This window comes from Camellia sinensis, chromosome 7 (assembly GCF_055761805.1).
Source record: "Camellia sinensis isolate YWXY chromosome 7, ASM5576180v1, whole genome shotgun sequence".
NCBI classification, from domain to species: Eukaryota; Viridiplantae; Streptophyta; class Magnoliopsida; order Ericales; family Theaceae; genus Camellia; species Camellia sinensis.
Genome location: NC_138967.1, coordinates 850820 through 865504, shown reverse-complemented (window position 1 = coordinate 865504; position 14685 = coordinate 850820). Strand labels below are relative to the sequence as shown.

The 14685-nt window shown below is 36.2% G+C and overlaps 1 protein-coding gene across 2 annotated transcripts in view; it reads right to left on the bottom strand.

Moving 5' to 3' along the window:
- LOC114320914 (rRNA-processing protein fcf2) overlaps positions 1–1120 on the bottom strand; it is a 37053-nt gene extending 35933 nt beyond the window's left edge. Inside the window, exon 1 of one of the 2 annotated variants that reach the window (XM_082877273.1) lies at positions 921–1120. The gene's annotated coding sequence lies outside the window, so the exon portion shown is untranslated. The remainder of the gene's footprint in view (positions 1–920) is intronic. The other variant, XM_082877274.1, reaches the window with a different exon arrangement.
- Positions 1121–14685: the final 13565 nt, after the last annotated feature.

The window sequence follows — 14685 nt, the reverse complement described above, 5'->3', positions numbered from 1 at the left end:
TCTGAAGCCTACCGAGTTGTTTTAAGTGCCTCCGAGTTGGGGCTAGGCCTGGAAGGCCGTTGTCAAGCTTTTGATCATGAAGTAAACTTCTGTTATGTGCATATGTTATATATAAGATGCTAAGTTACAAGTTATGTACTCAATGTGGGTATATTAACGTTTTTGCGTGTAAATATTTGTTCATATAAATGCACAGCTCATTAGACTATTGATGTTTTTGTATATTGCTTCCGTTAACCCCGATTATTTATGATTGTATAGGAAGGCCTTTGGTAATCTCAGATTATTGGCCGATTAGGACGTCAAACTTATAAGGGTGGGTTTGGGTCGCGACACTAACCGACCCGCAAGGCCGATCAAAAAAAAAAAAAAATCAAAATCAAAACCACCATTAAATCTATTTCTCAGATTCACAGATTAATCAAAACTACCATTAAATCTATTTCTCAGATTTATAAATTAATCAAAACCACCATTAAATCTATTTCTCAGATTCAAAGATTAATCAAAACTACCATTAAATCTATTTCTCAGATTCACGAATTAATCAAAACCACCATTAAACCAATTTCTCAGATTTACAAATTAATCAAAATCATTGTATTGAAGGTCGATAAAAAAAAAAATAAAAAGCTTTCATGGATTTTCAGAGATGAAGTACTGAGAAGCATAGTCCACAATAACCTTTTCAAGGTTTGAACAACTTTCAGACCATGAGAACCAACTGCACTATTTCTCAAGAAAACAAAACAGCACACAATACACACACAGATATAACCAATTCACCCTCCTCTACTTGACTAAATAGAGACAATCCATCCGTATGCTAAGATTCACAGATTAATCATCACAGAGAAAGCAAATAGAAAGAGAGAGAAGAGAGAGAGAACATAGAGAGCAAAGAAAAATGGATCACGTACCAAATCGGCGAGCAGAGAATACACGGCGGCGATCGGTAAGGGTAGTAGCGGCGGCGACTGCGATCGGCGGAGGAGCAAGAGAGCAGACAAATGTTGTTTACCAATCTGTTGAATACATAGGGTTTAATTGAGAATTTATCTAAGGTGGGACGTGGAATCTGTGTACGCATATATTAAAAAAAAAAAAAAACTGAATACACTGTTTAAAATATAAATTGTGTCATGTAATTTAAAAAATTATCAATATTTCTTTATTAAAATTTTTATTTAACAGAATTAATTAAAAAAAGGAAATTCATAATTGTTCACCTATACAATAATAAAATTATCTAAATTATTAATTGAAACATATTTTTAATATCATTCAAAATTATTAATTGACTTGATGATTTAGTAATAAAAGGGGCGATTTGTTATAAAATTAGAAACCTGAGGGGATAGAATGTAATTTTCAAAAGCACAAGGGGTGATTCGTATTTTAATCAAACCTCAAGGGATGTATTTGTCATTTATCCTAAAAGAAAGAAAGAAAAAAATTAAAAAAAATTAAAAAAGATAGGCGGGTCGAGACGGTTATATTAGGCAGATTTGCTTTCTCAAACCGCCACCTGTGCCGACCCACAAGGTTTGGACGCCCAACTCATCAATCTGTTCACCAAAATCCAAAAAAATATGCGATTTGGTATGATTTGGTACGATTTTGATGGTATTGTGAACAACTCACTGATAAGAGAGTTGTTGAGTATATTAGGTTCAATTGAGAAATCATTGAACATATATCAATGTATTTTTATTAAACTATACTTGGTTGAAAATTTACATAAAATAGGCGGGTGATTTGGTTAAATGTACAAGTTGGATTATCCGAACCACCAACCGCTCCGTCTTACCAAATGCACAATTAGTGTGATTTGGATGATTTTAATAATTTGAATGGTATTTTGTACCGTCATAATCTGACTCCATTCATTTCTTTCTCTCTCTTCCATCCTCCATGTTAAGTGGGTTGTTACAGTTTGACAATGTTTTTAGCATTTCATCCAAAATTTGTCTTTAATTATTTCATTACAGCAAAAAGCATAAGCAACCAAGCTTAACTAACTAGTGAAGTGTTAACAACTTCACTATGGATGCTCATATTATACTCGTACAACAAATAAATAAATTGCACATACATTTTTTGAAGATTGGATATTCGGGTGATAAGTTCAATTTTTTTTTTTTTTTTTGGTTTAAAAGTCCACGTGCTAAAACATTATGTCTACAAGGATATGTTTTTGCAAAATGCCCAAATTATCTATTCTTATGCATACACGAATAGAACAAGGATACCGACAAGCACGTAGCTTAGTTGGTAAGGGGCTATGCTAGCTTAACCAAGATCTCGGGTTCGAGACTTGGGAACGTAGCTGTGTTTAAAACCTTGCTAGGAGAGCTCTGCCGCCCTTGTGGTCCTACACGACTCCAACCGGATTAGTCGGGGTCCTGTGGACTTCCAGATACCGGTGGTTTAGACCTAAAAAAAAAGAATAGAACAAGGATTTGTTGAAAATGGCGTGTGGGAATATTTTGGTCCATTTCTTCAAATGCTCTCATATTTTTTCTTATCTGTTTAATTTTATTTTACCTGTTTAGATTGTGATATACATACACATATATATATAGAGACAGAGAGAGAAGAGAGACTGATATCTATTCAATTGATCTAGAGAGAGAAACAAAGACTCTAAAGAGAGAGAGAAGCGAGGGCCAAGAATTTTGTTGCCTCAATTGCCTCCACCGCCACTAAGTCATTGTCGGCAAAATTTCATGGTGGCGACAGCACAGGGCCGTCTACTTCTCCGACAATGGTTTAGGCCACTTCTTGTGCTACTTCCCTCACAACTCCTCTATTTTCTCTCTCTTTCTAGATCTAAATTTCTTTAGAAGTAGTGATGCTCTCCATCTTTGGTCTTCATCTGTGATGAAGAATCTTGCGATCGTCATCGATGGTGAGCTAGTTTGTTCCGGCATAAGAGTCTGACAGTGCAACGCCATTTTCATTGAACAGATCTTTTCACTTTTAGAAAGCGACTCTCCCTCCATCTCGTTCCTTGCTCAATCCCCCAAACCCTATATACTCATAGGGCTAAACACATATACATACATATATAGTTTGTGTTTGGGTCTATAAATATTGATATGAGATCGAAAATCTTCTGTGCTGATTTCATGATTTCTCAAGAATCGACATTCGAGTTGTGTCGCCAGAGATGTGTTGGAGATTTAGATTGCCAAACGATCGTATATCTAGGGATGGATATATCAAGCAAGAGATATGTTCATAGAAGAAAAATCCCTTGTGTAAACCCTAACCCTATGAGAGAGAATGTGAAAGGAGATAGAAGAGTGAGTAAGCAGATGCTTCTTTGGTCGATGAAAGAGAAAAATAGAGAGGAGAGAAGGGAGATGAGAGAGAAGGAAAAATAGACAAAATGAGAGAGATTTAAACATATAGATAGAAAATCTAGATAGAAAAAAGTGGAGAAATTTGAACAAATAAATTCAACAGATAAGGAAATATGGTTGATAAATTTCAACCGTCAGGAAGAAATAAGCTTGGTGAATTTTAACAGATAAATTTTTTGAACAATTTCAACAGATAGGTTAAAAAAATAAAAGGGCAAAACTGGAAAGAAATGTTTTTCAAAACAACAAAAGGCACTTCTCACCATAATATTTGACAAAGCATGGATTTCTCACCCCCCCCAAAAAAAAAAACAATTAATTTCAATGAACCTAACGCCTCAAGCAACCCTTATATTGGACTTATTGCCAATTTTCTCTTTAAGATTTTCTTAAAATATTAATTATTTCCTACAGTTTTAAAAATTATAAATATTTTGTTGTCATAATTTTTTATTTAACATAATTGGTAGAAAAAATGAATTTTATAACTGCTCTCTTATACAACAATAAAATTACTTAAATTATAAATTAAAATATATTTCAGACATCATTAAAAATGATTAATTGACTTAATGATTTATTAATAAAATGTGTCATTTGTTATATGATTAGAAACTTGAAATGGTGAGATGTAATTTTCAAAATTATAAAAGGCAATTTATATTCTAAACAAATTTCAAGAAATATATTTATAATTTACTTATAAAAAAATAAAAATACCATATGGTAGAAGAAAAGGTGAGTTCTATTTTGACTACTTTTTCAGCCAATATTAGAAATGATATGCAAAGTGATATAATATTAACAACATGAGCATCTCCAATGCTAGTTTTCATTTTATCTATCTAAATATTATTATAAAATACACATTTTATTTTGTCAATCAATCTTTTCATATTTCTACAAGTAGCTGTAATTAGTTACAATTAGGCTAGCTGTGTCAAAAATGCTTTAAATTTAGTTGAAAATGACGATTGAGAGGAGAAAACTTGTTAGGACACGCACCATATGATTAGGACAATATAATTATACAATTTTGAGAAGATTAAATAAAATAAAGTTTTAGATAATTTTCTTTTATAGTTTGAAATTTCAACTGTTAGTCTATAAATACTAATTGTTAATATTACTTTTACAGATGGCTTTTCTTGGGAAATTGTGGATACTTTTTTTTTTTTTTTGTTGGTGTACAGAGATCATTATTTTTGTATAATTTTTTATTTTGCTATCCTCTATTTTGGTGTGGATTACTATTGTTGGTATATATTACTCTTGGGGTGGTACACTTTGATGTTTGTCGTGACACATGACTTACTTTGAAAAATAGGTTAAAAATTAATTTTTTTAATTTTTTTAAAAAAAATGTACAAAAAAATAAAATAAAGAAGTGATGTGGTCTTAAAAGAGTTAAAAAGCTACAAAACTAACTTTTAACCCATATGTCAAAATGGCACGATACAGATTACCTTTTGGCATGATTGTGGATATTTGTTTCTTTTTTGGGCACGAATGACATTGTTTTTGTATAATCCTCTGTTTTGTATTGAATTATTATTTTAGGTTAGATTATACTTGGTTTGTATATATTTATATTATATTTGAAATTTGACGTTAAGTCTCCGTTTGTTTTGACGTAAAATGTTTTTGCTAGAAATATTTTACCCATTTTCCGTTATTTGGTTGAACAAAAAGTAAATAAAATATTTTTTAAGAAAAATATTTTTGCATCATTTTCTTAAAAATGACTTACCTTTAAAAATTTTGTAAGTAAATTTGGGATGTGCTATATAAGTGTACTTTTTGACTTTTTGACTAAAAAAATAGAGAAAAAAAAAATGTATGTTTGGGATAACTTTTCGACTTTTTACAAAAAGATGTGTAATAAAATATTGTAGTAAAATCAAAATGACCATTCTATCTTTGTTGACTTTTTGACTTTTAACTTTTGACTTTTTGGTAGTTAAATTCATATTGTTTTGCCCTAGACTTTTCCCACAAGCTTTCCCCAAATAGTAGGGACTTTTTTTTAGTAACTTTTTAACTTTTGTAGGTTATCCCAAATAATAAAGTTGACACTCACTCACTACTTTTTTAACACATTTATCATTTTCAAATAAATATTTTAGCTTATTAAAAAATCATAAATAACACTTTATTGAATCAAAATTTATCTTTCAGGCAATAAAATGTTTTGGAAAATGAGATATAAGCCTACTTCTTAGACCCACTTTCTAAATCCAGTAATGTGTCAAGAAAATGATTGGTTATCTTCTTGACATATCACTGGATCTAGATAATGGGTATAATTTTTGGGCCCAAATAGCAATGTTCAAATGTTTTTGTTTCAAGTGTTAACCAAACATTGAAAAATGAAAACAAAAATAATTTTTCTACGTAAAAATCAATTTACAAGAAAAATGTTTTTTGTTAAAATATTTTACGTCGAAACAAACGTAGTCTAAAATTTTCAATTTTTGGGTGGTTGTGAATGAGTTGAGATCCTCTCCTTGAAGCCTCTCCTTGGCTTCCTACTGGCAACAGCTGAAATCAGACAGTCTAGATCCAACGGCTATTAAACAAAATTAAAACAAATTGAATTTGGTTTTCCCGCACAAAGCTATATACAGCTTATACAAAGTATATATATTCACTCTCACTTAACCCCCTTCTCCTCTACCAATCCCATCCTCTCCGGCGACCCACCCTCACCAGCGACCCTTTCTCGACGATGGCGAGAAGCTCCTAAAACACCGGCGACCCACCCTCACTGACGTCTTTCCTTCTTTCTCTCTCTCGACGCTTTTTGTTTTTTTTTCTCTCCTACTTTTCTTCTAAACCTTACACAGGCAAGCTCTCTCTCTCTCTCTCTCTCTATTTCTTGACTGTGTTTTTTGTGGCATAAATCATGAGTTTGTTTTGAGTAGGTGATAAAAAATGATATGTCTGTATCAGCCCAACCCACACTTCTTCTTAAAACCGAGGTATTAAGGAGAGGAAAACTAAAGCCTTATAACTAGCACAGATGGGGCAACTCTGAGCGATGTGGAACACATTCCAACATACCCTCCTGGACCACAACACACACTAGCTGGATAAATAGCCCACCAGTCACAGGCCCAACTAGGCTTTGATACCAAGTTGAAAAGCCCAACCCACACTTCTCTTTAAAACCCAAGTATTAAGGAGAGGGAAACTAAAGCCTTATAACTAGCACAGATGGGGCAACTCAAAGCAATGTAGGACACATTCCAACATGAGATTTGTGGAAAAAAAACTATTTCTATTTGATTCACTTCACTTCTTCTTTTTCCTACATGAATCCATGATTTAAACAGTGTTAGATTATATATCTACTTTGCGTACCCAAACAGAGGTCACTAGGCAATCTTTGTGTTTGAGGCAAACAGAGGTCCCTTAAAGCTTTTATGACTAAGGGCTTTATGTTTGAGGCAAACAAGTAATTTCTCTAGAATTATTACTTTTTGCAATTGATCCTAAGAGGTTTGCTTATGATCCAATAGTTGCTATGGCATGAAAAATTATGGTTTTGTTGTTGTTGTTGTTGTTTTTTTTTTTTTTTTTTTTTTTTCTTATCTTCAGATTTATCTATTGTTAAAGGCATTGGTACTTCTATAATTATGAGGCCATAGAAGAATTCTTTTTGGATACTCATGTTGTTCAACTAGGGCATCTTTGTCTAAGCTCTGACAATTGAAACACCATCCTTGAACTTTCTATGGAGGATGGAGTGGGGAGGAGGGTTGGAGGCACAATGTCTGAAACAGTATGGTGTGTCCCTATGAAGCTCATTTGAACTATAGTTGGTTGAATTCGTATTTGAAACTTGATGGTGTCAAATTTTACATGTCAAAGGCCTAACATATATTTATCTCCAATCTGTTTTTAAAATCACTTCGACTAGAAAGTGCCTTTTGAGGTTCATTAGTTTTTTAAATTGAAATATATAATGAAGTTAAGCTTGTAGGTGGATTAATTTTAAGAGTTTTAGCAATATAGTCTAAGTTTATTCTTTGAGTTTACTGTGCAACTGTGGAAGAACAGCTGCCATATATATTGTAAGAACCAATAAGCATGGAATTCAAGGGCTTTTGTTCTTTGTTTGTCCATCAAAATATGTATGTATTGTAAATATTAATCCTTTTGTAGTTACAAATTAATTTGTCTTATTCAATTAACTGATTTTCATGCATTGTAGAATAACACTGCCCATTGCAATTACTTCAAGTTCGTGGATGAAGATGATGAAGACGTTACGTCTACAATCCGTTTCAACACTAGACCTTATGATGCTATAACAGTAGAAGACTTTAATGATCTAAGGACGAGGCTTCATGAGATAGAAAATGAAAATGATGAATATCATCAAAGATTTGAAAGGATGGAAAATGAAAATGATGACTATGGTCAAAGGCTTGAAAGGATTGAAAATCATTTGAAGGCGATGGTGTATGCCATTGTAATTTTTATGATTTTGTATTTATGATGTAACTTATTGATTGGTTGGCTTCGGGAAAATTTGACGAATGTATTGTTGGCGTTTGTAGCATTTTGACTTTAATTTTATCGAATGATTTCTGAAGTTTGTAGCATTTTGGCTTTGCTGAATGGATGGAGGGATTTTAGATTGTTATGAATGGAAATTTGATGAATGTAGTTATGGATTTGATGATTGTAGAACTTGTAAATTATAGTATTTTGGTCTTGTTTGCATCAGGTATAATAAAGAATTATAGAACTTGTTTGTAAATTATAGAACTTGTCAAATGAATCGGGTATAAAACCATTGGCCAAAAGGGAAAACTCAAGCATCACAAATAAGATTATTTGATAAATGTAAACTGAAAAAACACAGATTATGCAGCGGATTAAAATGATCAGATCATACCTTCTTGATGATAGAACCTTCTTGGATAAATCACGTGCTTCCAGGAAACTTCTTGATGAACCAACCCAGCAGTGGAGTGATATCACAGATTGAATATCACCCACACTAACCACAGTGTCAAAGACTTGATCGTTGTGTTTTTGGGAGAGAGTCAGAATGTGGGTAGAAAAACAGACTACGTTATTTTTCCTTTTTCTCAGATTACCCATAACCATATCAGATATTTAATATATTATTATATCTATCTATATCAGTTCAAACTGATAACGTCTGTTTCAAGAGTGGTTATCCTAAATAGGTTTGATTTCAAAATCAAAACCTATTTGGATAAGGATCAAATGTTAAATTTAAATGGTCATGCCACATGGGCGCCCATTACTAACATCTCCCACTCGCACATGAGTTGGCATGACACTGCCACATCTCTATCTCAATCTCCCCAAAAACGAACAATCTCATACTAGCCAATGCACCGTGCGACCGCTGAGAACACCTGCAAGTGGGAGCTCTATACTAGAAACTCAACATGAGTCAGCATAGAGACATCAACCCAAAAAGAACAGAAATAGTGTCTCATGTACCCAGACCCATCTAGCTACATCAGTCCAAAAACATCTCTAATCCCTCAAAGAGCATGTTTGACTTTCCTAGGTCCCGCATTATATTCACACCCAATCAGTATCCTATAAAGAGCGATGTGAGTTGTCGACAGTGAATATAGAGCAGAGATGTAGAACTAGATGATCTTCCCTTCACCCTCATATCATTCAATTTGAAATTGACCGCTTTCCCAGTAATGTCCCTTAAAGCCGAATCATACATGACCGCAGGCAACATACCAAAGTAGCTGAACATCAACTCCTCATCTTATGACATAGTCAAAGGTCACAAAAGGCACAAAGTAAAGTCAAAAAAAAGACTTTTAGGACTCACACGGTGAAGAAGCAGGGATCCATTCTTTCACCTCGCTAACGGGTCGATAAGCACATGCAGTATGAATGCATGTTATAGTGGAGTTACTCTTCCAAAGAGTGATGTTAAACTCACACACCATACAGATCTTAGTCTAGTCGCTCTTAAGCGCACGAGTCGCTTCCTAGCGTCTAACTCGAATTCTCTATTTGCTCGCCTCTCAGGCATCAAATGAGATCTCGCATCTGGCTATCCATAACAGACATATCATGGAAAAGTGGGTACTCTCATATCCATGGTCGGTCTCTAACAAGACCTCATCTTGGCTTCAACCAAGGCGACATAGCTAGTGGATAATTTTAGCTTCTAGTCTCATCCTTACTCGCTACCCAGCGCTAAGGGCGATTGCTCGTGTGAGTGAGCCAATCTTGCCTGCTAACATCAATTTAATTGTTTTGTGTATGCTAATTCACAAACCATTACTAAAAGTAGTAAACATAAATGTGTGATAGAAACAAGTATGAATACTAATGGCATTAATATCCCCAAAAAAAGAGTTCAACTGAATACACATAAAAAATCACCACCTACGTAGTCCTAAAGCCCTAACATGAGTAAGATAAACATCTCTAGCAATGGGCTTAGTCAAAGGGTCCGCAACCATGCGACTTGTAGGGATGTGCTCCAGGATCACTTCTTTCTGCGCCAAAATATCTCTGATAAAATTAAACCTCACATCAATGTGTTTGGTTCTGCCATGGTATTTAGGATCCTTAGCGTAAGCGAGTGCAGCCATGCTGTCACAATGGATAGTCACAGGATCTGAAGTGTGTGTGACAACATCCAAATGCTGAAGGAATCTCCTCAACCACACGGCTTCCTGAACGGCAGATGAACAAGCCACAAACTCAGCCTCCATGGTCGATAAGGCGATGCAGGATTGCTTCTTACTGCTCCAAGAAATAGCACCATCGCTAAGCATGAAAGCATATCCTGAAGTAGACTTACGCTCATCTAGGTCTCCTCCCCAGTCAGCATCACAATAGCCAACTAGATGTAGATCTGAACTCTGGTAGCAAAGTGTGTAATCTGCAGTTCCTCTAAGATATCGTAATATCCTCTTAACTGCTTTCCAATGAGCTGGTCCTGGGTTGGATTGGTAACGACTCACCAATCCGACTGCATAACAAATGTCAGGACGTGTACACATCATAGCATACATCAAGCTTCCAACAGCATTTGCATAGGGAACACGGGCCATCTTTTCATTTTCTTCTTGAGTCTTAGGACCCATATCAAGGCTTAGGCTCTCGCCTTTTGCAACAGGAGTGTCAATGGGTTTGCAGCTCTGCATCTGGAACCGCTCTAGAATAGTCTTAATGTAAGTCTCTTGAGACAAACCAAGAAGTCTCCTAGAGCGATCCCTGAGGATCTTAACACCGAGCACATAGCTCGCCTCACCCATGTCCTTCATTTCAAATGTAGAGAACAACCACATTTTAGTGGCGACAATCATCTCCTTGTCATTTCCAGCCAATAATATGTCATCTACATATAATGACAATATCAGAAAAATGTCCTTGGACCGCTTAACGTACACACAGTGATCTTCATCAATCATCGTAAACCCATTTGAAATAATGGCTCGATGAAATCTCAGATTCCACTGTCTGGATGATTGCTTTAAGCCATAAATAGATCGTTGAAGCTTGCAAACTTTGCGCTCCTGACCTACTGCCACAAAGCCTTCTGGTTGATCCATATAGATCTCTTCATCCAATTCTCCATTGAGAAATGCAGTTTTAACGTCCATCTGATATAGCTCTAAGTCCAACTGAGCTACTATGGCCAGGATTAGGCGAATAGAGGCAAACCTTACAACTGGTGAAAATGTTTCCTCATAGTCCACACCCTCTCGTTGGGTGTAACCTTTCGCCACTAGGCGAGCCTTATACCTTTCTATGGAACCATCCGCCTTGCGCTTGATTTTGAGAACCCATTTGTTCCCAATAGTCTTGCGCCCTAGCGGCAAATCAACCAAGTCCCAGACATGATTTTTCTTCATAGACTCTATTTCTTCTTCCATTGCAGTACTCCATTCTTTACTAGCAGGGGATGAGAGAGCCTCTTTGAGATTCTTAGGCTCCATCTCATCACTCGGAGCAATCATGAATGCTTCCCCTTCAATCTCAAAACGACGACGGGGTATAGCTCCACGTTTGCTTCTACGTAGTTGAGAATCCTCATCCATTGGATCCAATCCATGGGTAAGTAGATCGCTCCCACTGTCCCTAGGAGCTTGAGGAATTATTTCCTCATTCTCTACTAAGCTACTAGGTGCGCCTTCAAGTAGATCCTCCATCTCGTAGAATTCTACTTCTCTAGTTACCTCACCTCTGCTAGGGAAATCCTCCTCTAGGAAATCCACATCTCGCGACTCAATTTCAGTCACACTTCCATCCGGATGCTCCCCAACAAACACATAGCCCTTAGAATGCTCACTATAGCGAATGAAGATACACTTCTTTCCTCTAGGGCCCAACTTCCCAAACTTATGAGAAGCATTGTGTATGTAAGCTGCCGAACCCCAAGGCCGCAAATTGCCCAAATCAGGCTTTTTGCCAGTCCACATCTCATATGGGGTGGAAGGAACTGATTTGGAGGGCACACGGTTAAGGACGTAGGCAGCAGTCAACAAAGCATCTCCCCAATAAGAAATTGGAAGATTAGCTTGCGCCATCATTGATCTAACCATGTCAAGCAATGTGCGATTCCTTCTCTCCGCTACACCATTTTGTTGCGGAGTCCTAGGAATTGTCAATTGCCTGATAACTCCTTTTTCCTCACAGAGCACTTTAAATTGCTCAGATAGATACTCACGTCCTCGGTCAGTCCTTAGAGCTTTAATGCTCTTGTCTAATTGATTCTCAACCTCATTAACATACCGTCTAAAGCAATCCAATGCTTCTGACTTGTGAGAAATCAGATAAACATGACCAAAACGTGTGCAATCATCTATAAATGTGATGAAATAGGGGGCTCCATGCCTTGCCCTCACATTCATTGGTCCACATATATCAGAATGAATAAGTTGCAATGGGATAGATGCCCTTATGGCTTTCCCAAATGGTTTTCTTGTTGCCTTTCCAGCAAGACAGTGCTCACAAGTAGGCAAAGTGACTCTAGCGAGTGGGCCTAAAAGACCTTCTCTAGCCAATCTAGTCATCCTGTCTTGCCCTATGTGGCCTAATCTAGCATGCCATCTCATAGAATCATTATCACAAAAAGATGCAATATTAGAAATAGAGCCATTGGCATTTTTATTGATACTAGAATCATCCACATCCAAAACTAAAAAACCATCTGAAAGATAACCAAAACCATAAAAAATTGTTCCCAAATAAATGCTAACACCATTATTCTCAAAACAAAAGCTAAAACCAAGGCTCATCATGCTAATAACTGAAACTAAGTTTCGCCGAATATCCGGAGCATAAAGAACATCATGAAGATACAAGGTGCGCCCTCGTCGCATTTCCAGCTTGAATGTGCCTATGCCAAGCACCTCCACACTGGACTCGTTCCCCATGTAAACTTTTCTGCTCCCAGCAGGTACTCGACGATACTCAACGAACCCTACTCTGTCCCTCGCGATGTGGTCTGTTGCTCCGGAGTCTACAACCCAAAAATGAGGAGAATGAGCAATTAATGCTTGACTAGACACAAAGCATTGAATGCGAGAAATTAAGTAAGGGAGTACCTTCTTCTGCTCAGGGCAATCCCGAGCGAAGTGTCCTTCTTTGTTACAGTTAAAGCATGTCAATTTAGCCTTTGCCTTCTTACCACCTCTCTTGCCCCTACGCTTGAAATTTCTAGCGCCATTGGGCTTAAGCGCAGCCGCTGCTTGCTTCTTGGGGGCACCTTTTGCTTTTCCACGTTTGAACTGAGAAGTCCTACGTGAGCTTGACTCAACCACCATAGCAGAACCATCAGACTTAGCCGCCTCAAGGCGCTCAGCCTCTAGCTCCAAATGACGCGATATGTCTTCGAATGTTTTCACACTCTCATTATGCATCATGTTCTGCTTCATCTGCTCCCAAGAATTTGGCAGAGAGCGTATCACAGCCTGTACTTGCTGCTCTTGAGTCAAATTATGCCCAGCAGCCGCAAGCTCACGTATCATGGCTGACATGACTCTCAAATGCTGCTTCATCGAGTGATGCGCCCTTTTCTGATATGAGTCAAACTTCATAGTCAGCCCACGTAGCTTTGCCAAAGAGGTAATACCAAACTTTTGCTTGAGAGCTTCCCACATCTCAAATGCAGTCGGGCAATGCTCAAACTCACTAATCAAGTCGTTGTGCATGCTGCTCAACATAGTAAAGCGCGCACACCGATCTTTGTTACGCCAAGTCTGAAAGGCTTCAAGATCACGACGATGTTGAGCTGTATTGCCCTGCTCTGGCTCAACCATCACTTGTTCAAGTGTGGTCAACACTTCTTGCTCATTGAGGAGGTATTGGATCTTACGGCGCCATATGTCGTAATTGTCGCCATCCAATTTCTCTCCCTTAGTTAAGTCTGCCACCACTGACTTAGCAGCCATTTCTACATACAGAGTAAATAAAAATGCGCAGGGGATATTAATGATAGCAACACAAAACAAAATATTTTGCAGCAAAAAAGAATCTAAATTAAATAATGATAATTTTACACATGTCTCAAGATCGAAAATTTGCTATGCTCGTAATCATCTCTTGCGCCTCTAGTGATAATTATCAAAATTTAATTTCATTCCATGCGCAAAAAATAATCAAACAATCTCCCACTATTTATGGCATATACAAAGCATGATAAATTCCATACAATAGCATCTCAATATAAATTTGCAAACAACTCATGCTATATTTATTTAATGATGGAATTCAAATAAATAAATAAATAAATAATCATGCTTTAATTGCAACATATTAAAAAACCAAAAAAAATGTATTTAATATGCAGATTATGCCATAATTAAAGTGTACATCATTTTTTGAAATTTTCTGGAATTTTCTGAAATTTTCTGGAATTTTCTGAAATTTTCTGGAATTTTAAATAACTAATTAAACACACATAAAATTAGAAATAAAAAATCCAGAAACTGATAAAATGAGACAATATTACCAGTAAATAATAAAACCTTTCAGAAGTCTACAATAAATATTTCAGCCCCAGAAAATTATTTATGCAATACCAGAATCATTTTAAAGCATAAAAAATGAATTATTAACACAGGAAAAATAATTTATATTTTCTGAAAATTTTCAAAATTTTACAGAATGTAGAAAACTTAATTCTGAGTCTAACAGTATAAGCCACGCATAAAACAAATATGTAATGAATTAATTATGATCATTTAACGCAGTTCAGAATTAAAAACAAAACAAACAGTGCCTAATTGCCAGCAGCCAAGCCAGCCGAGGAAAACGGCGCGGCTCAGCACGCGGCTCGGCTCGA